At 44.9% G+C, this 22,995-nt stretch overlaps 1 protein-coding gene across 4 annotated transcripts in view; it reads right to left on the reverse strand.

Moving 5' to 3' along the window:
* RIMBP2 (RIMS binding protein 2) overlaps positions 1-22,995 on the reverse strand; it is a 219,914-nt gene that overhangs the window by 162,764 nt on the left and 34,155 nt on the right. For 2 of the 4 annotated variants that reach the window (XM_041729431.1, XM_041729432.1), the window contains exon 2: positions 5,359-5,492. The gene's annotated coding sequence lies outside the window, so the exon portion shown is untranslated. Of the gene's footprint in view, positions 1-5,358; positions 5,493-13,024; positions 13,225-22,995 lie in introns of those variants that run through there. The other 2 variants (XM_041729430.1, XM_041729433.1) reach the window with 2 other exon arrangements.

Genomic DNA, 22,995 nt, shown 5'->3' on the forward strand with positions numbered 1-22,995 from the left:
GAAAGAAAGAAAGAAATGGAATTTAAGATACATAATTGTGTTAGTCATGAAGAATAATGACATTAAGAGCCGTTTTGCCTAGACATTTCCACACAAACAACATTATGCCAAGACAGTCTGTCCTGAAGCCCTGACCATAAGCGAGGCCTGGAACCTTGTGGACGGCGATGTCTGAGGGATGTGTCTGGCGTGGTCCTGGGGCAGGGGGGCGTGCGGCTCACAAGGCATTTCCCCAAACATCACAAGTTTTTCCATTTCTGTGTACCAACTATTAACTTATTCTTTTTCCTTAAACAAGAATATATGTTTTATGGACATAAAGATACTGAAAAGGGAAACTTTATATTGCCACCATGAAACTATTGGTTATGTGATAGTTGCATTTTTTTCTAAAAAATAATTATATTTTTCCCAGGAAATACAGGACTGTACCTGGGTCCCGTTGCCTGTTTTTGTCTATTCTGTAACCTGTAGAACATTCTGGAAATACTGGGTTGGCTGCTGGATTGAGGCACTGCCATCACCAGCCCTACAGCCATGGCCCGGCAGCTCGTCCAGGACCCATCCAGAGAAAATGCTCCCCAGAGGCAGAGAAGACAAAATTGCTCCCTCTCCAACCCCACTGGCTGTTGCAAGAGCTCCCAGCTCTAAGCACCCCCAGGAGGAAGGAGCAATACCACTTATCTAAGACGCAGTTAAAGAACAGATGGTGTAGGTCAATCTTCCAAGATACAAATAGGTCATTTCGTTGCCACATCAGTGACTCCTGGCTTCAACAAATATTGACTGAACACCTATGATGTATGTACACAGTCAGGAGGTTAGTCCACACGCACGCATGAATATGGAGCAGTCCCTGCAACTGAGTGGATTTGCAATGCATGACTGAATTTAAAAAGCAGATTATGGGGCACCTGGTGGCTCAGTCAGTTAAGCATCCGACTCTTGATTTTGGCTCAGGTTGTGATCTCAAGGTCTTGGGATTGAGCCCCAGGTGGGGCTCTGCACTCAGCACAGAGTCTGCTTGAGGATTCGCTCCCTCTCCATCTGCTCTCCACCCTCTCTCCCTCAAATAAATAAATAAATAAATAAATAAATAAATAAATAAATAAATCCTTAAAAATTAAATAAAAAGTAAAAAGCAGATTATGATGAAAATACATACATTTTCCTCGCTTTTTAAATTCCAACTTTTCTATGTATTTCAATGCATGTACAAACATATGCACCTTTGCACATGTCCTAGAATAACATGTACACGGGTAAGTGTGGATGAAGATGTTGCTGCAGCACTGCTGGTAATAGGTACACGTGATTAGGGTTGTGGCTAGTTAACTGATCACAGTTAGTTGACTATATGCATGTTAATAAAGGCTACCGTGTCAGGCACTCAGCAGCAGGGGCAGACCACACAGTGCCCCTTACTGTTAACTCCATGCATAGTAACACCACCAACACCTGCAGGCAAACAAGAACTGAACGTTTATGCACCTGGAAGTCCACCTCACCAATAGCAGCAGGGTGTTGGCAGTGGATAAACACCCCAGACCCTCATCCTTCAACTAGGGTGAGTCCAGGATGTGCCTGGCTATCTCCAGGGTCCCCTCCACAGGACGGGAGAGCCCCACTATCCACAGTGAACACCAGCTGGGTGGCATGCCCTACGCTGACTTCCTCCCATCGTTGCTTGGCTTCCCCCCACCAACGCTGCTTCCCTCCCAAAGTTTCCAGACATCACCTTGCAACTAAGCTACATTGGTTTTTGGTTTGGGCTTTTTTCTATTTAACAATAATTTTTATTGACATGCATGTCTCTGAATCTGGCCTGAACCAGCACATGGTACTGAGGCTTAGAATAATCTGAAGAGGTCCTGTATGGGAACCTCATAGGTCTTGATATTATTTAAGCCCTCCTGTCTGACTTTTATGTGAACTCTTTTATTTTTTAAAATTCAATTAGCCAACATATAGTACATCATTAGTTTCAGGATGTATTGTTTAATAATTCATCAGTTGTGTATAACACCCAGTGCTCATCTCACACGTGCCTTCCTTTGTGCCCGTCACCCAGGTATCCCACTTCCCCAGCCCCCCTCCCCTCCAGCAACCTATTTGTTTAGGGACTCATGGTTTTTCTCCCTTTCTCATGACTTACCATTCAGTTTTCCCTCTCTTGTTCCAAGATCCTTTGTGCTATTTCTTCTTTTCTACATATGAGTGAAACCATATAACTGTCTTTCTCTGATGGACTTACTTCACTCAGCATAATACCCTCCAATTGCATTCATGTTGATGTAAATGTTAAGTATTCATCCTTTCTGATGCAACTAAGCCACTTTGACTTGAATCCCCATCTCAGGTTTGCTCTGGAAGGACTAAGCCAAGACACTATGGCATAGGGATACCACTAGATAATATGCAGAAACTTTAAAAGAATGATGTAGCATGCTAATATACTAATATGGAAAGATCTCTGTGAAATATTCTAAAAACAGAAAAATGCTAATCTGCAGAAAATCCATATGGTTTTCTTTAAAGCACATACAAAATTATGACAGACTTTCTGTGGCCGCACACACACATACACATGTAAATATGTGGAAAAGTGTCCAGAGGACCCAATTGTTGACAGTGGTTTACTCAGTAAAATGGAGAGAGTAAAAAGACACTTGAGTTTTTACAAAACAAATGTATCAATTTACTGCTTGAGTCATGAAAAGTTGATTGTAAAAGTCTCAGGGCAGAGTATGTATGTAGTTGGACACACATATGCATAAATGCGTGTACACACATCCATACAGACCCCACTCTGTGTGTACATATTTGTCCATATACCAAGACACTGCGTCTATGTGTGTATTTGTGTTCACATTGGAGCAAGTCTGCAAATCCAGAGAGGGGGACACCCGATTGCTTATAGCGATTGCTGACGGGGTAGGAATGGGAACACCCTACACGGTATCAGCTTTTCACTTTCCACACCCCGTGACATGAGACTCCAACAAGCACCTCCTGCCCTTAACATCTGACGAAGGAATATGATTTTTAAGATGCTGACACAAATTCAACCTCTGTGCAAGCATCGCTGGTGACATAACTTCCCCCCAGCTCAGGGAATAAATATTTTAATGATTTATTCACACAGAGGAGCCCCAACTCCTGTTTGAAGGATGGAATTGCCAGTATTGAGAGCAAAGACCACTACAGATTTATATGGAAAATGCTGCCCTCGGAGAGCCCAAACCCTGGCAATGGTTCAGGTATGTTTAAGGCCATTTTAACCTCCTGCAGACTGAAGAAACTCTCAGAGAATCTCCTCCTCTGAGTCAGATGCACAGCCCTCACTTAGGCTCACTGACCAGACCTCCTGTTTCAAAAAGTCATGAGGATCTATGTTCTAATTGCTCTCCCTTCGTGGTGAAATAATTCAAACATTCCATTCCCTTCCAGAGTGAAAACAAGAGCTAAATTTAAATGCAATAACTTAATGATGCATCTGCAATCCCAAGCAGCCAACAATCTATCAGAAAAAAATTAAAAAGATCAGCCCATTCCAAATATAGGAAAGATTCACACACAGGCATATCACTCCTCTCTGTAGCTTTCAACCCCAGAACAACCAAAATTTAAAAAAAAATTCAAAAAAGTATTAAGCTCTTGGAATAATCTGCCTGTTACCCCTAAGAGAACAGAGTGACTTCTGGGCCTCATAGGCCATGTAAAATAAATGAATTTGCAAGAATTTTACACCAGTAATAACCTACATCACTCAGTTCAGAACATCCTCTTTGAAAGTATTCTTAATGACACAATTTGTCTGTTGAAGGCATGCAGATAAACATCTCTCATTATAAATGATATCCACTGAAGAAACAGACACTGTTATATAGATAATGATGAAAGAGAAAGGGCTTTTGAAATATTTTCTAGGCATATTCCCACCTCCAAGGGCCCTACATTTACTAAGAGAATGATGAAATGTTTTTGGCTCCGTAGTAATGAGAACAAATGGTTACCAAGAACATATCCTATATCTGAAACAGCTGAGTTTCACACACAGACTCTTTCTGCCTCCTGCCAGAAAAATGAACACATAAAATAGAAATCAGGGGATTGGGTGTGAACTTAAATCTACTGAACACATACTGGCTGAGTCCATTCCTACCACCATCATCACCAGCCCTACCACAATCACTATGATTTCTACTACCATCACCATCACTACCATAACCATCATCATCACCACCATCCTGTTTATGAGACTCAGATCCATTATTTTATCAGGACCAACCCCAATACCACACCTAGGCAGGGGCATCAAAAGTTCACATGGTTCACCTTCTGCTAAATGCACAAAATGCTTGACTAACAACCATAGCAACCACTGCCTAGGCAGCCACTTGCCACACAAAAGCCTTTTGCAGAAAGAAGCAACTGTTCTTCTTACCCCGTAAAGTCATCTCATGATCATATTGTGTAAATCACTGCCCTGTGTCTAAATCATGCCTCAACACAAGAACTCTCAAACCAAATAGTGAGTAAAAGAGTGAGTAAGCCAGCCCTGAGTTCTCTCCTGAACTCTGCCTCGTGTTTAGGTGTAGCTCAAACTCAAAACTGAGCTTTGGTCCAAAACTGAATCTGAATCTTACCCATAAACCTGATTTTTTTTCGATCTTTCTCATCTGAGGAAGTGGGGCTTTCCCCTCCATTATGTCATCTCTGCCAGCAACCTGAAAGCCATGTTTATCACCCCTTCTCACTCCGCTGCCCATCCAGCCCATCACAGCAACTGGCAAATCCTACCGCCCCAATGCATCTAGAAGCTCTCCAGTGTCCTTCACTTCCACTGCTAATGCCCTGGTCTGAGGCACCACAGCTATGCATCCAGACTACATGGTGGCCTCCGAATGCTCCTTGCTACTACACTCCCTTCATCCCCACACAAAATTTAATATAATCATTTTAGAAGGCAAATTTGATCATGTCACTCTCTTACCTAAAACATGCCACTGCTATCTGGCCACTGCTCATAAGATTTAAAACCCGTATCCATAGCCTATAAGGTTGTGAATGCCTGCCCTGGCCTCCTCTCCCCAATTTGCATCTAAACAACCACTTTTCATGCATTCAGCCCTTTATTGCCCCTGGGCCTTTGCACTGCCATTCACTCACGACACTGCTATCTCCACAAGAGTACAGACAGTTGTTTTATTCACCATTCAGCTCTTCTCAGCTAACTGACATACAGCTGGTACTGATAAACATGTCTTGAATAGACCATTAAACAAGGAAGTGATGGATACAACCCCCAACTGGCACAGGGAGGTAGAACCTCAGAAGGAAGAAAGGACAACTCACCACAAAGTTCTACCGCTGGGTTCCTAGTCTCAGGACACAAAGTGGGAGATTTCAGAATGGGTCTTCCAAAGACTGGATCTGATCAAATGTGTCTTCTGGACAAACAGGCTTCAGGTATGATGAGTCATTTTAAACTGTAAAAAAAAAAAAAAAAAAAAAGTGTATGATCTCCCATCACAAAAGAATGACTTATAAGTTGGCTTTTCTGCCTCTTTCAGCTTCCTCTATGGCTCGGATGCTGGGAAAGTCAGGGAAGACACTATCACTTTCCAGTTCATAGCACTGAGAGGGCTAAGTGACAGAGCTGAGACTTCACACGTGGCCTTCCCAGCCTGACACCTTTCTTTCCCTTCCACCAAATTTCCTGGTGTGGAATAGTGCAAAAATACATACACACCCTGACACAAAGCTTTCATCCTGCTTGGAGTAAAATTCCATGCTCCTGAATGTGCCAAGAGAAATTGTGGGTCAGGCTAATTATCCCTCCTTGTCTAAGGGTGACATGCCACTGCTGATGGCAACAAGGGATAGAATGGAGACCACAAACTGTGTGGACTTGCTCTATACATATCCTTAATTATATAAATATGACTGATGTCCCATGGATTACAAGAAGTGTTACCATAAGTCAAATTAATGAATAAAAATCAAGATAAAAAACAATGAGCTGCTTGCAGCAAACTCTCAAGGAATTCCCATCTTGCCACCAAACATTTAAAAATTAGAAATTCCTACATTTCAGTAGACCTTCAACTAACATAAATAATCAAAATATCAAAAGTTCTTGTACTTTTTTTAAAAAAGATTTTATTTATTTATTCATGAGAGACACAGAGAGAGAGAGAGAGAGGAACAGACACAGGCAGAGGGAGATGCAGGCTCCATGCAGGGAGCCCAATGTGGGACTCAATCCCGGGACTCCAGGATCAGACCCTGGGCTGAAGGTGGCGCTAAACCGCTGAGCCACCCAGGGTGCCCCTAGTTCTTGTACTTTTATTTTGTTAACGTTTTTAAACTTTGTAGAATCACAGAATAAAATAAGTTGACTTATCTTAGGCTTTATCCCAAAATTTTTAAGTGTCCAGTGTCCACAGTAACTATGTGGGTAGGGGAAGAACACTTTGAAGCAATTTGGGCTTCAGCCTGAAATTCAGAACTGAAACACAGTCTGTATGAGCAAAATCCAATTTATTTCAATATAGCAAGCATTTTCTGAGTAGCTACCAAGTTCATGGCAGTTGTTAGACCCAAACATAAATAAGATTGAGTTTTTCCAGGACCCACAGTCTGACAAGGGAGGCCAGAACATGCATGTATAACTTTATTCAAGCTAGACTTTAATAAGATTTAGAATGATGTGCAGACGAGATACAAGGGGGAGATGTCTAGACAGGAGATTGGAGTCTTATTTCCTGAGGCATTTAATGAGAGAGTCAGGACACAGAGCAGCAGGTACAGCTCAGAGCAGTGAGGCACCATAATAAGCATCTGCCTGTGTCAACTCCTCCCCAGACCACATGCATAATGTAGATAGTTGGGCATTTGCCCACATGACCCTCAAATTAGGCAGAAGCCTGGAAATTTCATTTTGGTAGAATATAATAATCATAAGCAATATATTCATATATTGACATTAGGAAACTCCACCCCAAAATGTTTAGTTCCCTGTAATTACCCTGGAATGAGCCCCCCACAAACAAGCTACATTGGCATCCACCAAGCCATCTAGACCTTCGTCCAAAACCAAATACCAACCAAGATTACTCACTGCATTAAAAAACCTCCAATATGGAAGATTATAATCTAAGTACATAAAAATAAAAGCCAGAAGAAGGAGATAGTGCAGGCACCCAAGCAAAACTTTACAAACAGAAAGAGAACAAGATGCTATGAAAGGAGCAATGAGAGACAAAAAGGATTCTTGTATATGAAAAAGATAGTTGCTTAAATGGATTTTGACTTAAATGGCATATATAGAAGATGAGGTTAAGGAAATCTCCCAACATGATATAAAACATAAAAGAAAAAAGATTTTAAAGGTCAATCCAGGACGTTCAACTTTTACTAATAAGATTTCCAGAAAGAGAAAGTGTACAGAAATTTAGGAAATATGAAAATTTCTATATTAAAGGATTTCATGAGTGGGCTACAAAATGGATGAAAAGAAACCCACACCAAAGAGCATCATGAGATTTGAAAAGATAAATGATAAAGAGAAAATCTTGAACACTTTTAGTAAAAAAAAAAAAAAGAAAAAGTGAAATTTTTAAAAGGAATTAAAGGTTAGGGCATCAAACTTCTCAGCAGCAATCTTGGAAGCCAGCAGAATGCCTTTAAAAATCAGATTGAACATTATTTCCAATTTAAGATTCTATACTCAAAAAGCAGTTGATCAAATGGGAAGACAAGGGAAAGATATCGCCATACATGTAAAGGATCATAAAATTTGCTTCCAATGTATTCTTCCTTAGGAAATTACTGGAGGATATGTTGCAGTAAAATAAGCAAGAAAACCCTAAAAGAAAAAGCCTTAGAATCTGAGAAACAGTAGATCCTACTACACAATGACAAAGAGAAACTCCAGGGTGATAGTTGAGCCCCAAATCTTGACTAACCAGTTTGGAGCAAGAAGACAGAGAGTTTTACAAGTGAAGTATCATGTGAGAAGGAGACTCAAGAAAAGTTTTTGATATGTCAAAATGGGAAAGAATTTTCAGTATATGGATTGCAAATGACACTATGAAAAATAAGGTAATTAATAACTTCAGGAAAAGTAAAAAGCCATGCAAGGAAAGAAATGTAATCACAGGGAAGCCTTGGTGGCTCAGTGGTCGAGCATCTGCCTTTAGCTCAGGGCATGATCCCAGGGTGGCAGGATCAAGTCCATCATCAGGCTCCCTTCGAGGAGCCTGCTTCTCCCTCTGCCTATGTCTCTGCCATTCTCTGTCTCTCGTGAATAAATAAATAAAATCTTAAAAAAAAAAAGAAATGTAATTACAATCACTAATTGCTTCTAGTTAATCATACATACATAATAACAATGTAAACACTCACTATTATCTTTACTAAAGTAGCAACTTAACTGTATGTGTAGGTTGGGGTGGGGTCTAAAAGAATTAAATCTTCATCTACCACAGGACTTTTGAACCTCAGCACTACAGATATCTGGGGCTAGATAATTCTTTAGTGAAAAGTTGACAGGGTAGGAGGAAACGGCTGGTATTATACACCTTTAGCCATTATTAACTTTTTAAATTGTGTGCATGTACTTTATATTTTAGCATGCAGTTGGAGGTCAAAAAAAAAAAAAGGCATGCTTGCATCCACTTTGGGAACTCACTGAAATCTTCATGTATGAATCTTGTTTCAAAAGAAATCTTACATTATTACATTAACTCACTTGATATGCTCCTGTCTTTCCTCTAAGTTACATGAAACAAATAGTTATCAAGTAATGTCTTTTTATAAAATATCTATATGTCTCCTAAAATCATCTAATGCAACATTTTTGGTCCACCTACTACCTTGTGGTAATGACTGCAATAAGCAATGAAAAGCATGAGGAGGTCTTGGCACACAATCAAATGGGCCAAAAGGAAAGTGGAGCAAAGCACAGAGACCTCTAGTGAGAGCCCTGCCCAGCAGAACATGTGTGACTACTTCATTTCTAAACAAATCACCTGAGGCCTTACAGCCACCAACCTACACTCTGTCTTGTCCCTCTAATAAATTGTATTCTCTCAGAGAATAGTTAAGGTTAACATAAAAAAATAATATGGAGAAGTGTGATAACTTGCAAGTTATGAAAATATTTCCTAATTCTATAAAAAAGAAAAAAAATCAGGTAGGACAATTGTACCCAGCCTCTCAGCATTTAGCAAATGTTGGTGCTCTCAGCATAGAAGTACTAAATCCACCTCTTTTTCTCCATTTGTCTTTCTGGGCTCTGAGACTCCACTTCTTCAAATACCCTTTACCCTTTGCTCTCTGGTCCTCTCCCGCCCCCTCATCAAAGTGGCTCCACTGTCTCTCCATCCCACTAGGCTGACTGGAGAATGTGTTAATGATGATAAAGCACGAAGAACTACCCTATCTGGTTACATATGCAGTATGATTATTATTAATTCAAAACTGGTCCAGCAAGATAATGCCTTTGAGAGTTTGTGTATAACCAACTTTAACGACTCTGAAGCAAAATTGAATAGAGAGCTCAACTATCGCTTTGTTTAAAGTTTTGATTAACAGAGCTGTTTGGGCAGATAGGGAAAGAAAAGCAATGATTTATTGATGCACATTTTACTGCTGCTTCCTCAAATGCCAAACAACATAAAGCTCTGCCCACCTGCTCTGCCCATAAACATGTTCATCATGGAGTGCAAAATAAATCCTTCCGCCATGAGAGAAGGTCCAGCTCTTGCCGTTTAATATTAGGAATAAATTCAGAAAAATTCTCAACAAGATACTAGCCAATAGGATACAACAGTACATTAAGAAAATTATTCACCATGACCAAGTAGGATTTATCCCCGGGACACAAGGCTGGTTCAACACTCGTAAAACAATCAATGTGATTCATCATATCAGCAAGAGAAAGACCAAGAACCATATGATCCTCTCATTAGATGCAGAGAAAGCATTTGACAAAATACAGCATCCATTCCTGATCAAAACTCTTCAGAGTGTAGGGATAGAGGGAACTTTCCTCGACATCTTAAAAGCCATCTACGAAAAGCCCACAGCAAATATCATTCTCAGTGGGGAAGCACTGGGAGCCTTTCCCCTAAGATCAGGAACAAGACAGGGATGTCCACTCTCACCACTGCTATTCAACATAGTACTGGAAGTCCTCGCCTCAGCAATCAGACAACAAAAAGACATTAAAGGCATTCAAATTGGCAAAGAAGAAGTCAAACTCTCCCTCTTCGCCGATTACATGACACTCTACATAGAAACCCCAAAACACTCCACCCCAAGATTGCTAGAACTCATACAGCAATTTGGCAGTGTGGCAGGATACAAAATCAATGCCCAGAAATCAGTGGCTTTTCTATACACTAAAAATGAGACTGAAGAAAGAGAAATTAAGGAGTCAATCTCATTTACAATTGCACCCAAAATGCACTAGGAATAAACCTAACCAAAGAGGTAAAGGATCTATACCCTAAAAACTATAGAACACTTCTGAAAGAAATTGAGGAAGACACAAAGAGATGGAAAAATATTCCATGCTCATGGATTGGCAGAATTAATATTGTAAAAATGTCCATGTTACCCAGGGCAATTTACACGTTTAATGCAATCCCTATCAAAATACCATGGACTTTCTTCAGAGAGTTAGAACAAATTATTTTAAGATTTGTGTGGAATCAGAAAAGACCCCGAATAGCCAGGGGAATTTTAAAAAAGAAAACCATAGCTGGGGGCATCACAATGCCAGATTTCAGGCTGTACTACAAAGCTGTGGTCATCAAGACAGTGTGGTACTGGCACAAAAACAGACACAGAGATCAATGGAACAGAATAGAGAACCCAGAAGTGGACCCTCAACTTTATGGTCAACTAATATTCGATAAAGGAGGAAAGACTATCCACTGGAAGAAAGACAGTCTCTTCAATAAATGGTGCTGGGAAATTGGACATCCACATGCAGAAGAATGAAACTGGACCACTCTCTTGCACCAGACACAAAGATAAACTCAAAATGGATGAAAGATCTAAATGTGAGACAAGAATCCATCACAATCCTAGAGGAGAACACAGGCAACACCCTTTTTGAACTCGGCCACAGTAACTTCTTGCAAGATACATCCACGAAAGCAAAAGAAACAAAAGCAAAAATAAACTATTGGGACTTCATCAAGATAAGAAGCTTTTGCACAGCAAAGGATACAGTCAACAAAACTACAAGACAACCTACAGAATGGGAGGAGATATTTGCAAATGACATATCAGATAAAGGGCTAGTTTCCAAGATCTATAAAGAACTTATTAAACTCAACACCAAAGAAACAAACAATCCAATCATGAAATGGGCAAAAGACATGAACAGAAATCTCACAGAGGAAGACATGGACATGGCCAACATGCACATGAGAAAATGCTCCGCATCACTTGCCATCAGGGAAATACAAATCAAAACCACACATGAGATCCCACCTCACACCAGTGAGAACGGGGAAAATTAACAAGGCAGGAAACCACAAATGTTGGGGAGGATGTGGAGAAAGGGGAACCTGCTGCACTGTTGGTGGGAATGTGAACTGGTGCAGCCACTCTGGGAAACGGTGTGGAGGTTCCTCAAAGAGTTAAAAACAGACCTGCCCTACGACCCAGCAACTGCACTGCTGGGGATTTACCCCAAAGATTCAGATGCAGTGAAACGCCGGGACACCTGCACCCCGATGTTTCTAGCAGCAATGGCCACAATAGCCAAACTGTGGAAGGAGCCTCGGTGTCCATCGAAAGATGATGGATAAAGAAGCTGTGGTCTATGTATACAATGGAATATTCCTCAGCCATTAGAAACGACAAATACCCACCATTTGCTTCGACGTGGATGGACCTGGAGGGTATTATGCTGAGTGAAGTAAGTCAATCGGAGAAGGACAAACAGTGTATGTTCTCATTCATTTGGGGAATATAAATAATAGTGAAAGGGAATATAAGGGAGGGAGAAGAAATGGGTGGGAAATATCAGGAAGGGAGACAGAACATGAAAGACTCCTAACTCTGGGAAACAAACTAGGGGTGGTGGAAGGGGAGGAGGCCGGGGGGTGGGGGTGAGTGGGTGACGGGCACTGAGGGGGGCACTTGACGGGATGAGCCCTGGGTGTTATTCTGTATGTTGGCAAATTGATCACCAATAAAAAATAAATTTATTATTTAAAAAAAGGAATAAATTCAGTTCACTTCAACCATTTACTACAAGGTTCTCTACATAGAAAAGATGAAAAGGAATCCACTAGTCCTTCAACCAGCATGAACTTACTGACATTTTAACATTTTTTATTTCAACTACTATTTGATGTCTACAAACTGAAAATGCCACAGTTATGCTCATTATCTAATTACCTTCATTATCTAAAGGCTTCAGGATGCTCAACCTGGTGTCATTAGCCAGGTTTAAAGAATTGGAAAACGCTTCCCAAAAATGGAATACAAAGCAAGAGTGAAAACTTCCCGTGGAAGCAACATAACTTTGACAATGTGCTGTTTCTAGCGTCAATTATGGGAGTCAACCAAGCCAACGTCGACTCCGACTCCGTTTCGAGGGGAACAGATTTCCTGAGGGAGCGGGGAGAGTGGACAAGCAGGGCCCCAACCCTGCAACAGGTGAGACTGCTCTGCCTTCCGTGCCGAGAGCCACAGCCAGCTGTGAGTTCGGGTTTGCTGGCCCTTGGGCCGTCTCCTTCCTAACGTGAAATTAGCCTGGGGACAGGTTCCGAACACCGCAGCCGTCGGAGCCACAGTTAAGAGCCAGCAGCTGCAGGGCCAGGGCTCGTCACAAGCTGAGGTTGCCAAATGCCGCCCCCTCCGTCCCTCACCCCACGAGGGCAGATCTCCGCTCTCCAGCCAGGTGCCTCGAGGAGGCTGGCTTTCTGCCTCAGTGTCCCGGTCACGGCGCGTGAGCCATCGGACGCTTCCCCACACCCCTGGAGGTACTTACAAAATGCCAGGGATCGACGCACTAGCGGGTCAGACGCGTAGCCAAGGCCCCCAGACAGCGCGAGCTTCCTACCTTCCGGATCCAGCCTCTCTGCGACTCCGAGGCTTGGGCTGGGCATCAAACTGGGAGACTATTTACTTATTCATGGGCTGCCCGAGCCGGCCGGGAACTGCTTTGTGTCAGCTGAAGAGGATGGTAATTCAATCTCCACATGGGGACTGCGCAGCACAGGGCACAGCTGGCATAATGAGTCACGCAGATAGAAAGAACGCGGCTTTCAGAGCCACCGGGAGAAGTCGGTTTTGACAATGGGTGACGTTACAGGACACAAGCTTCTTTGCCTCGACATCTGAATCTCCCCCCACTAAACATTCCCGTGAGATGCACAACAGGGAGGGAATCACCTGTGGGGTTGCACCCTGGGGAGAAAAAGCAGAGCTGCAGAGTGGGCTGCCCGCTCCCTTGACAGGGGTGTGTACATTTGGAGAGACAAGAGGTAGAAATGTTCAGAAATCAGCAGGAATCATCCAGAAACGATGAAGCCAGAGGGAAGCGTCCAGCCATTCCAAGGGTTTACTATTATAGTTTGGGGCTTTATGTACATTAGCACAGTAACTCTGGGGGCTCTGGCACCCAGTAATCATGACATCAAGAAGTTGTGGAGTCCAGGGCACCGGTGGCTCAGTGGTTGAGTGCCTGCCTTTGGCTCAGGTTGTGATCCCGGGGTCCTGGGATTAAGTCCTACATGGGGCTTCCCACAGGGAGCCTGCTTCTTCCTCTGCCTGTGTCTCTGCCTCTGTGTGTGTGTCTGTGTGTCTTTCATGAATAAATAAATAAAATCTTTTTTTAAAAAAAAGTCAGACTCCGAAGAATGGCCCCACAGTGACAGCTAAGAAGAATCAAGTCGGGAGGGGGTTCTAACCACCCTGGTTCCCAGAGCTCCTTGACTAGGGGAACCCCTCTCTTCATTCCCCTTGCTGCTACTGCTCCTGCCTCCTGGCAACATTTTCTCAAGATTATAAAATCTGCATTTCATCCGACGTCCTGGTTTCGGCCACAGAGGTCTGGCTACCAACCATCCACCCTACTGCAAGCCCCTTCCTCTCTTCACTCCCCCACTCTTGCAGCTTGGACCCTGCCCTGGGAACCCCTCCTCCCCCAGGGGATAGATGCACTCATTCTCTGCCTCTGGCAGCCCCAACAAACCGCATCCATAAGTTGGCCAGGAGTCCACTTTCCCTGCAGCACCTTCACAGCTGCTCAGGAACCACAATTCAAGCAGGCCAGGGCTTGGACTTGCTGCTGCCCCCCTGCAGACCACCTGCTCCAACAGGGTGGGGGCCCTGCCTCCTAGTTCTGTGCTTATATTCTAAGCACCTACACCATGTCAAGCCAAAGTAGCTGCTCAGGCATGTGCAGAAAAATAGCAAATGAATGAGGCCTTTGACGTCAATATGCATGTCTTGGACTGTGCATGAGTCAGGACGGGCTACGCTATGCTGTGGTAACGAACAACCTCAAATGTCCATGGCCTGAAATGGTGGAGGTGTATTTCCCACTCACACTCTGTGTTTGTGGGGCATCCACTGGTGCTCTGCTCACATCGTCCTCATACTGGGACTCAGATTGCTGAGCTAGGAATAGAAAGGAGGACAGTGTTTATAGTGGTATAAATAAAACCTCTATACTACATGGCCATGGGAATTCTGCACTGGCACATTCTGTGGAGCAAATCTTCACATTTTGCCCACCCCGCCCCCCTTCTTGTCCTCAGGTTCAGGCACAGACATCAGCCCCCTGAGGAAGCAGCTGGATAAAGGCCACCCCGACACACATACTTTAAAATGCTTAGTGTTAGGGATCCCTGCGTCGCTCAGAGGTTTAGCGCCTGCCTTTGGCCTGGGGCGTGATCCCAGCGCCCTGGGATCGAGTCCCACATCAGGTTCCCTGCATGGAGCCTGCTTCTCCCTCGGCCTATGTCTCTGCCTCTCTGTCTCTCTCTGTCTCAAATAAATAAATAAATAAATAAATAGATAGATAAATAAATAAATAAATAAATAAATAAATAAATAAATAAATAAATAAGGATGAATGAATAAAATAACATATTACACTGGAGAAACCACAATATTTTGGTGTAAATAATCGTAAAATTAATGAATTCAGGAAGCAGTTCCGCTCAAGTGAAGTAGCTCTGGAATCATGTAATAAGTGTAACATAGTAACAGCAGAAGCTTTGGGGCATGTATAAAGAATCCTGAAATTAGTGAAGGTGGAGGAATTGCCCTAGTGTTCTCAGCACAATTTGCTGGGATTAAGTATTTATAACATTTGATCAGAACCAGTCCTGAGGAATAACAGAATGAGCCAGGGCTTTGGTAGCTCAGTGTAAACACCCACTCATGAGAATGGGGAGAAAGAATGTGTACAGCACCTGTGCCCTGTATCATGTGAGCTCTACTGACTTCGCCTATTAATATTTTTTAAGGTGTTTTGATTATTTGGTGAACTTGCTGAATGTGTTAGCATTAGATAGATAGGTTGAGAAAATCAGGTTTTGCAGTAAACAAAATGACTACAGGTTATAACGACCCCTGAAACCTAACCCCAACCCTTGCCTTCTTAAGAGATCTCAATGTTTCACCCTTCTGATTTCTCCAGGGTCTCCCTGGACCAATACATATTAAAGTGGGATATTTTGAAATGTCCCACTGGTTGGGATCTGCTGGCTAGCACCTTCCTAGGCCACCAAGGTGTCCTCCAGCAGGTGGATGGATAAGCAGCCTGTGGTCCAGGAGACAACGGATTGTTATTTCAGCACCAAGATGAAATGAGCTGTCAAGACATGAAACCTTAAATGCACATCACTAAGTGAGAGAAGATGGTCTGAAAAGGGTAAATACTGTATGATTGCAACTACAGAATGTCCTGGAAAAGGCACAGCTATGGAGACAGTAAAAGAGAATTACCTGTCTGGGGTGGGGGGGAGCAGTGGGAAGTGAGGGATGAACACTGAGGATTTGGAGGCAACATGTTCAACCATAAAGGATGAAACAAGTCATCATACATTTGTCCAAACCCACAGAAAGGACAACACAGAGCGAGTCCTAAGAGAAGCCATGGCCTCCGTTTAGTAACAACATACCATCATTGGCTCATCCACTGTAGCAAACGCGCTGCCTTTATACCAGATGTGAGCCCTGGGGAAATTCGGGGCTAGAAGGACAGGGGGTGTAGGAGGACCTCACTTGCTGATCAACCTTTCTATAAACCCCAAACTCATCATTTTAAAAATGTTTATTAATTTTTGTCAAAACTGACCCAAAAAGCACATCACCACCTTAACTGACAACCCACAAGAGTCTTGTGGGTTTCCTCCCCTTCACCACGCTGGGCTCATGTGGACACGCTGGGTGGGACTCCAGGTGTCTGAGTGCAAGGGTTTAGGGCAGTTGTGCTGACTGCCGTGTCCTTGGCCCTCAGGGTGGCGCCTGGCTCACAGACAGGGCTTTGTAAATAGTTGTGCAATAAAAGATTTCATTTTCTATGTTTCCGCTTGGCCATGAATGACAGGGAGAATATTAACAAGTTAAAATTGAAAACGAGATCAAAAACCTCCCCCAGGAAGAGCAGTCACACTGCTACATTCTCCAGAGACACAAGTCAATAAAATGACTTTGGAGAGCAGAAGAAGCACGGGTGGCTCTATAAATCAGTGGTATGCAAGGAAGCCTCTGTGGCCCGCATGTCCGCTCCACGTACGTGGCCCTGTGTGTACCCTGTGCGTGCCCCACTCACCGAGGCCTCAATCCTCTTTGGTCTGAACAATGAACCCTACCTTGAAGCCACGCGCCGTTTGTACGGACAGCACCAGGCCGGCGCCCCTGTGCTGTCCACCCTCCCGAGGGGTTTCTCTGGTCTCTCCCCGATTCTAGTGAGGGAAGAGGGGGAAGGAACCTGCCGCCAAGAACACTCACCCTCACCCAGAAGAAAGGCCCTGAGAGAGTGAGAAAGCAGGGCCACCCCCAGAGACACTGTGTACTGTGCTCAGGGCCAGGAGCAATGCCTTGCACTTAATTAAATGCGTTTACTGCTCACGAGCAATTTCACTGGCTTAATCATCTTCCCTGAAAATTGATTTTGCTCTCACCAAAGGCCCTAGGACAGAACGCGAGGAATCCTCCACCGTGGATGGAGCTTTTCTTCAGCCTAACATCATCTTTACTACCAAACTGAAGCTTAAAGTGTGGTGTTACTTTCTAAAATAAAATTATTTCAGGAAATCGATATTCTGTTTTAATGTTAACTATTACTAGTATTAAAAGCAGCAGCTCACATTCGAGTGCCCATTCTACACCAAGCCCTCTTGCCAGCATCTTGCACAGAGCGTCTGCGTGAACCCTCAGAAGCCCCCACATGGCAGGTGCCTATGCACACGACACGTCGGATGCACAGCCTGGAGAAGTCACTTACCCGGGAGGTGAGGGGTCGGGGTTCAGGGCTCACCACTGCCCAGGAATGAGCAGCCCTGGACACCAGACAGTCAGGAGAGATGGACAGAAAGGGGTGTCAGTCTCCACTGCCAGGGGAAAAAATTATTTTATGATACACAAGAAATACCTAACACCGGCCTTCAGAAACATTACCTTGAAATCTGTAATATTAGCAAACTGCTGCAAAGTTGGGGAGACGCCCAGGTGAAGACCAAGAACGTTACCACAGCCGCACCCCCTGCGCCTCAGACCCGTTATTATAAATGTGGAAAGACCCCCTGTTTTATCCAACAGCAGCTCTGTCCCTGATGGTTTGTTCTGAGCCACTTAAAGATGCCACATCATCGTTACAAGATCACAGGAGTGTCAAACAGTCCTAATTCCCGTGCTGTTGTTTGCCATCTCCAAGAGAGAAAGCTAAATAATTAGCCAGATCATGCCACCCGGCCTGTGCCCTGGGGACCGGCCTCCCCGCCGCTGTAGAAGATGCCTCCTGACAGATGACTTACTTGACATTAAGCCCACCTCATGCCACCTTGTGTTTGGACCTGTACTCTGGCCGCCTCTCCTTTCTCTGCATTGTAATTTTTGCACCCAGTTCTTTTCCCTAATCAGCCTCATGGGCTGGGAGGAGCTCATGGGCCTGGGAATTAATTGGAACATAAAACGGAAAAACAACCTGGGTTTATGTCAGTGCTGGAGTCACGGGGAAGAGAGAGGGTGATCCTGCTGGAGGAGCACTGGAAAGTGAGTCTCACATGAGGACACTCAGTCCCTGATAGCTACCTGGTCCCCATGGTGAGGGGTGCTCAGTAGGGCTGCACCTTACTCGGGCCAACCTCCATGCTGGCAGCCAGCAATCCCCCTGGTGCATCCCATCAGGCCAGGCCCTGGCGCCACCCGCATTGCTCTTCTGTTCCTATGCCCACCACACAGATGGCAAAGTGGAAGTACCTGGGCTCTTGAACCAAGCAGAACCTAGAGTCAATGCCGTGTCTAACCACTGCACTCCACAGCTGCTGCCCCGGTGCACAGACAGTCCTGGCTTAGGGCATAAGAAACAGTGAAGTAAGGGCTGACAGGGGTCACTGCCACGCTCAATGTCACGGACCTTTCCTTATCTTCTCCCAGGACTTCTTCAGCTCCCGGCTTTGCACTAAAGTCTTTCACCGATTATGAGCTCGTCTTGATGCCTGCTGTAAGGTAAGGCTCCAGCTGCATTCCTCTTCACGTGGGATCTGGTTTCCCAACCCCACTGTGGAAGGGCTGCCCTTCCCCTATCCCATGGCCATGGCCCCTGGGTCGGCAACCAGTCAGACATGTGTACGTGGCTCTATTTATGGACGCTGTTTTGTTTCAGTCATGCAGGATGAGTGAGTTCCAGGGGGCTGCACACCTTACCCTGTCCCTGGTGAGAAGTATTGGATTATGCACCTGAATTTGTCAAGACAGTAGATCCCGTGTTCATTGTTCTCATCACACACACACACACACACACACACACACACACACACACAAAAGAAACTTTAGATAAATTTAAAATGCAGACTGATTGTAAGGGAGGAGGTGATCCTCCATCCAGGATGCCCCAGGGGTGCTCCAAACATCAGGGAGGCCCTTGCTCTTCCTAGAGCTCTGAGGTGAGTCCTCAAGGTCAGACTTCTGACTTCCGTTCCCAGAACGCATCACAGCATTTTTACTTTCACAACCGACATGAGCTGGCATCAGGGGACCTCTTCTACACACCAGGCACTGTTTGGACTGTTTGCCTACATTAGCACAGCTAATTCTGGCAGCGACAACCTTACGAATAAAGGCCTATGACCAAAGCCACTCTGAGGACAAGAGGCCGCATGCCTAGAAGTGGAATGGTGCTATGACTACTGGGACCTCAGGCCCCCTCGGGGAGTGAGAGGCTGGCAGGAACCCAACCCTCAAGCCCACTCCATGGCACAAACCCACACCCCTCACCCGACCCTTGTTTGTGAGTGCAAGTCTTGGACTAGACCACGCTAGAATTCCCAATTCTCCACACCTCTGTGACTCTCCATTTCCGATGCTGCCCTCCGTGAGGGCCTGACTGGTGGACCAGCCAGTAGTCCCTAAGATGAAACTGCCCCCCACCAGTGACTGCCTGCCGTTAGTGTCATCCCACTGTTCTGAGAGGAGGGCAGAGCTCCTGCCTGAGTCCTCAACCACACCAGGCCTGAGGACGCATGCTGGCAGAGGACATCAAGGTGCTCATGCTCACCCTGGCCACAGCCAACCAGGCCATTGCGGCACCTCCCTCACGTCCGTGGGATCCACACAGTCAGCCTCGGGAGGAGGAGAGTTGCCCAGGCCGCTGGCAGGCTGAAGATGGAGCCTCTTGGGAATGGTCACAGAATCTGCAGCAAGTGAAGAGTGAGGAAGCTTGCAGGCCAACTGTCAAGCCAAGAGGAAGACCGAAAGTTTCTACCGAAATCATCTCACAGATGAAAAAAAAAAAAACAAATCCCTTAAATGTGGAAGGAAGGAGGGCCTGCCTGGGTCACCTGTCATAGTCAGCGACTTACTCCCAAACTGATGGAACACACATCAGGAACAAGAGAGAGATAGAGACACCGTCCCACCCCAAGGAGCACACACTCCGGCGGGGGTGATGGAGACAACAATCATTCAACAAACAAGACCGTGTCAGCTCACACATGTGCAGGTAGGAAAACAGAATAAGAAGGTGTGAAAGGAAGGGGTGGGGTGAGCAGACAGGCCTCTTGGAGGAGGTGTCCCATAAGGAAAGATTGGAGTGGCGAGGAGCAGTTGGCATGCTGAGACAGGGAGAGAGTGTGTCTCAGGCAGAGGGCACAGCATACACAAAGGCCCTGAGGCAGGATCTCTCACTAAAGATTCCATCTCTCACTGCCAGAGAAGCAAGACTGTTGCTTCCTCCCTTGAGACAAAGGGAAGGAAGTGGAGAGGCAGAGAGGTCTCTAATTTGTTCAGGTAAATCCTTGGAAAGCCCAAGAAGGTGGTAAGAAGATCTCCATCCCTCCACTGCAGTATTAGATAAATCAGCTTTCAGTTCTCAGCCTTTAATCCATCAGAGCAGACATGTGTGTAACCTTGGTTAAAAGGGCAGTAAAACCCGGCCCTGAGATGCAGGCTGCATTTAAAATACAACTGTAGGGATCCCTGGGTGGCGCAGTGGTTTGGCGCTTGCCTTTGGCCCAGGGCGCGATCCTGGAGACCCGGGATCGAATCCCACATCAGGCTCCCGGTGCATGGAGCCTGCTTCTCCCTCTGCCTATGTCTCTGCCTCTCTCTCTCTCTCTCTCTCTCTCTCTCTCTCTCTGTGACTATCATAAATAAATAAAAATTTAAAAAAAAATAAAATAAAATACAACTGTAAAAATAATAATAATAATAATAAAATAAAATAAAATAAAATAAAATAAAATACAACTGTATATAGACCCAGCCTCTACCAGTGGCCTTACCCATTATCCTGCCCAGGAGGATGAGCCAGTAAAAAGAATCTGTGTACACAGAGTGGGAAGATGAAGAGCAACATTAATCCGTGCAAGGCACCACACCTGCATCCACACCCTGTAACGGCGGGTGGTACACAGGAATCTCGGGAGGGACTTTAGGGCCAGTGTGGTCAGCACAGGGATGGGCCCTGGACACCCGAGCATGTGTGACCACAATCACTGCACTGCTTCAGCTCATCCTGAAATAACCCTTTCACAAGGAAGACTTCCACCAAGGCGCTGGGGGACGCTCCCTTCAAGTCTGGCTTGATTCAAACCCTTGACGGACGGCTGTAGCCCATTGGGATGGCAAGTTAGCAAGCCAGAGCCAGCTGACTCTATGCAGATCCTCCCCGGGAGCAAGCTGCTGGAGCCAGCCTGCATCCTTAGCTGCAAAACACGCAGGAACTCGTGAGCCGCCTGTGGACCAGAGGGGGCCTGACATCTGCCCAGGTGGGAGTATTCACCCCAGGGAATTAGGCAAGGACTACAAACCAGTGCTCCCCCACTCTAAGCCAACTAGTTCACCAGAAAGCACACCAGCCCCCTAAAGCCACTTCTCTTACATGGACAAGAAAATACACAAGAATTAGCAATCGTACAGCACAGGTTACAGAGTCACTACCTCTGCACGGCCGGAGCTCACTGCTCCCTCCCTCCAGCACTACTCAGTGCAGCCACGGCACTGTGGGCCCAATGTCCACGTCCACTCCAAATCTAAGTGTTGAAATCCTAACCCCCAATGGTGGCATCAGGAGGTGAGGCCTTTGGGAGGTGATGGACATGAGGGTGGGTCCTTCATCAACGGGATTTATGTTTTTACGAAAGATATCCCAGAGAGCTCCCTCCTCCCGCCAAGTGAAGACACAGTGGGAAATGAGCCATCTGCAACCCAGGAAGGGGTCTCACCAGCGTCCCATCTCAGCTTCCATACCCGGGACTGTGATATACTAATGTCCATTGTCCTGTAAGTCTCCCATCTGTGGGATTCTCCATCCCAGACAGGCTTATAAACATGTCAGCACACTCCATCTCCATGACCAGAGCAATGATGTGGGCGAGCCTGAGACCTACCCCAGTCCAGAGCGATCTTCAAGACTAGGGGGAGTCATGGGCTTCCCTATGGGAATTCAGGGAGCATGTACATGGTCTGCTGATGTGAGAAGCCACTTGGTGACCCAGCTGTAACTCCAAAGCAGCACAGATAAGGATGAAAAAAAAAAAAAAAAAAAAAAAACAAGTCCCAGTTGGTGACATTGAGCCTCTACGTCAAACTGTGCCTAACGGTTTCCTTATCCAGGCTATCAAGTTATGAATCCACCCACTCCCTTTTAATGCTTAAACCACTGTGCTATGCAAATTTTTTTAAATGAGAACCCAAAGGAAACCAAGATTCAAAATAAAGTATTAATGTATGACCAGCTGAGCTGGACTCTAACCCTTCCATGTATCAAGACATTAGTATAGGTATTAATGTCTCTGATGCTCATATCTGTAGAAAAAGACTCCAACCAAGGAAATCATCCTATTGTCTTTTTTCAATCTTAATTGGTTATAGTATCCTTGATAATAGGCTTACTTAATGGAAGTAGATACCGTTTCTCATCTGTATCACTTCATAAAAAAATGTATTAAAATTTTATTTTTAATTTTTTATTTTATTTATTTATGATAGGCACACAGTGAGAGAGAGAGAGAGGCAGAGACATAGGCAGAGGGAGAAGCAGGCTCCATGCACCAGGGGCCTGACGTGGGATTCGATCCCGAGTCTCCAGGATCGCGCCCTGGGCCAAAGGCAGGCGCCAAACCGCTGCGCCACCCAGGGATCCCTTTTTTTTTTTTTTTAATTTTTTATAAAATTTTAAAAATAATAATAAAAGAAAGGAAAGATTTCCAACCAATAGAAATCTAAAACCAAGCCTTTACATTTGGGCCCTCCCTTGTAGAAGGAAGGGATTCATTAAAGCCC

This window comes from Vulpes lagopus, chromosome 14 (genome assembly GCF_018345385.1).
Source record: "Vulpes lagopus strain Blue_001 chromosome 14, ASM1834538v1, whole genome shotgun sequence".
Lineage (NCBI taxonomy): Eukaryota > Metazoa > Chordata > Mammalia > Carnivora > Canidae > Vulpes > Vulpes lagopus.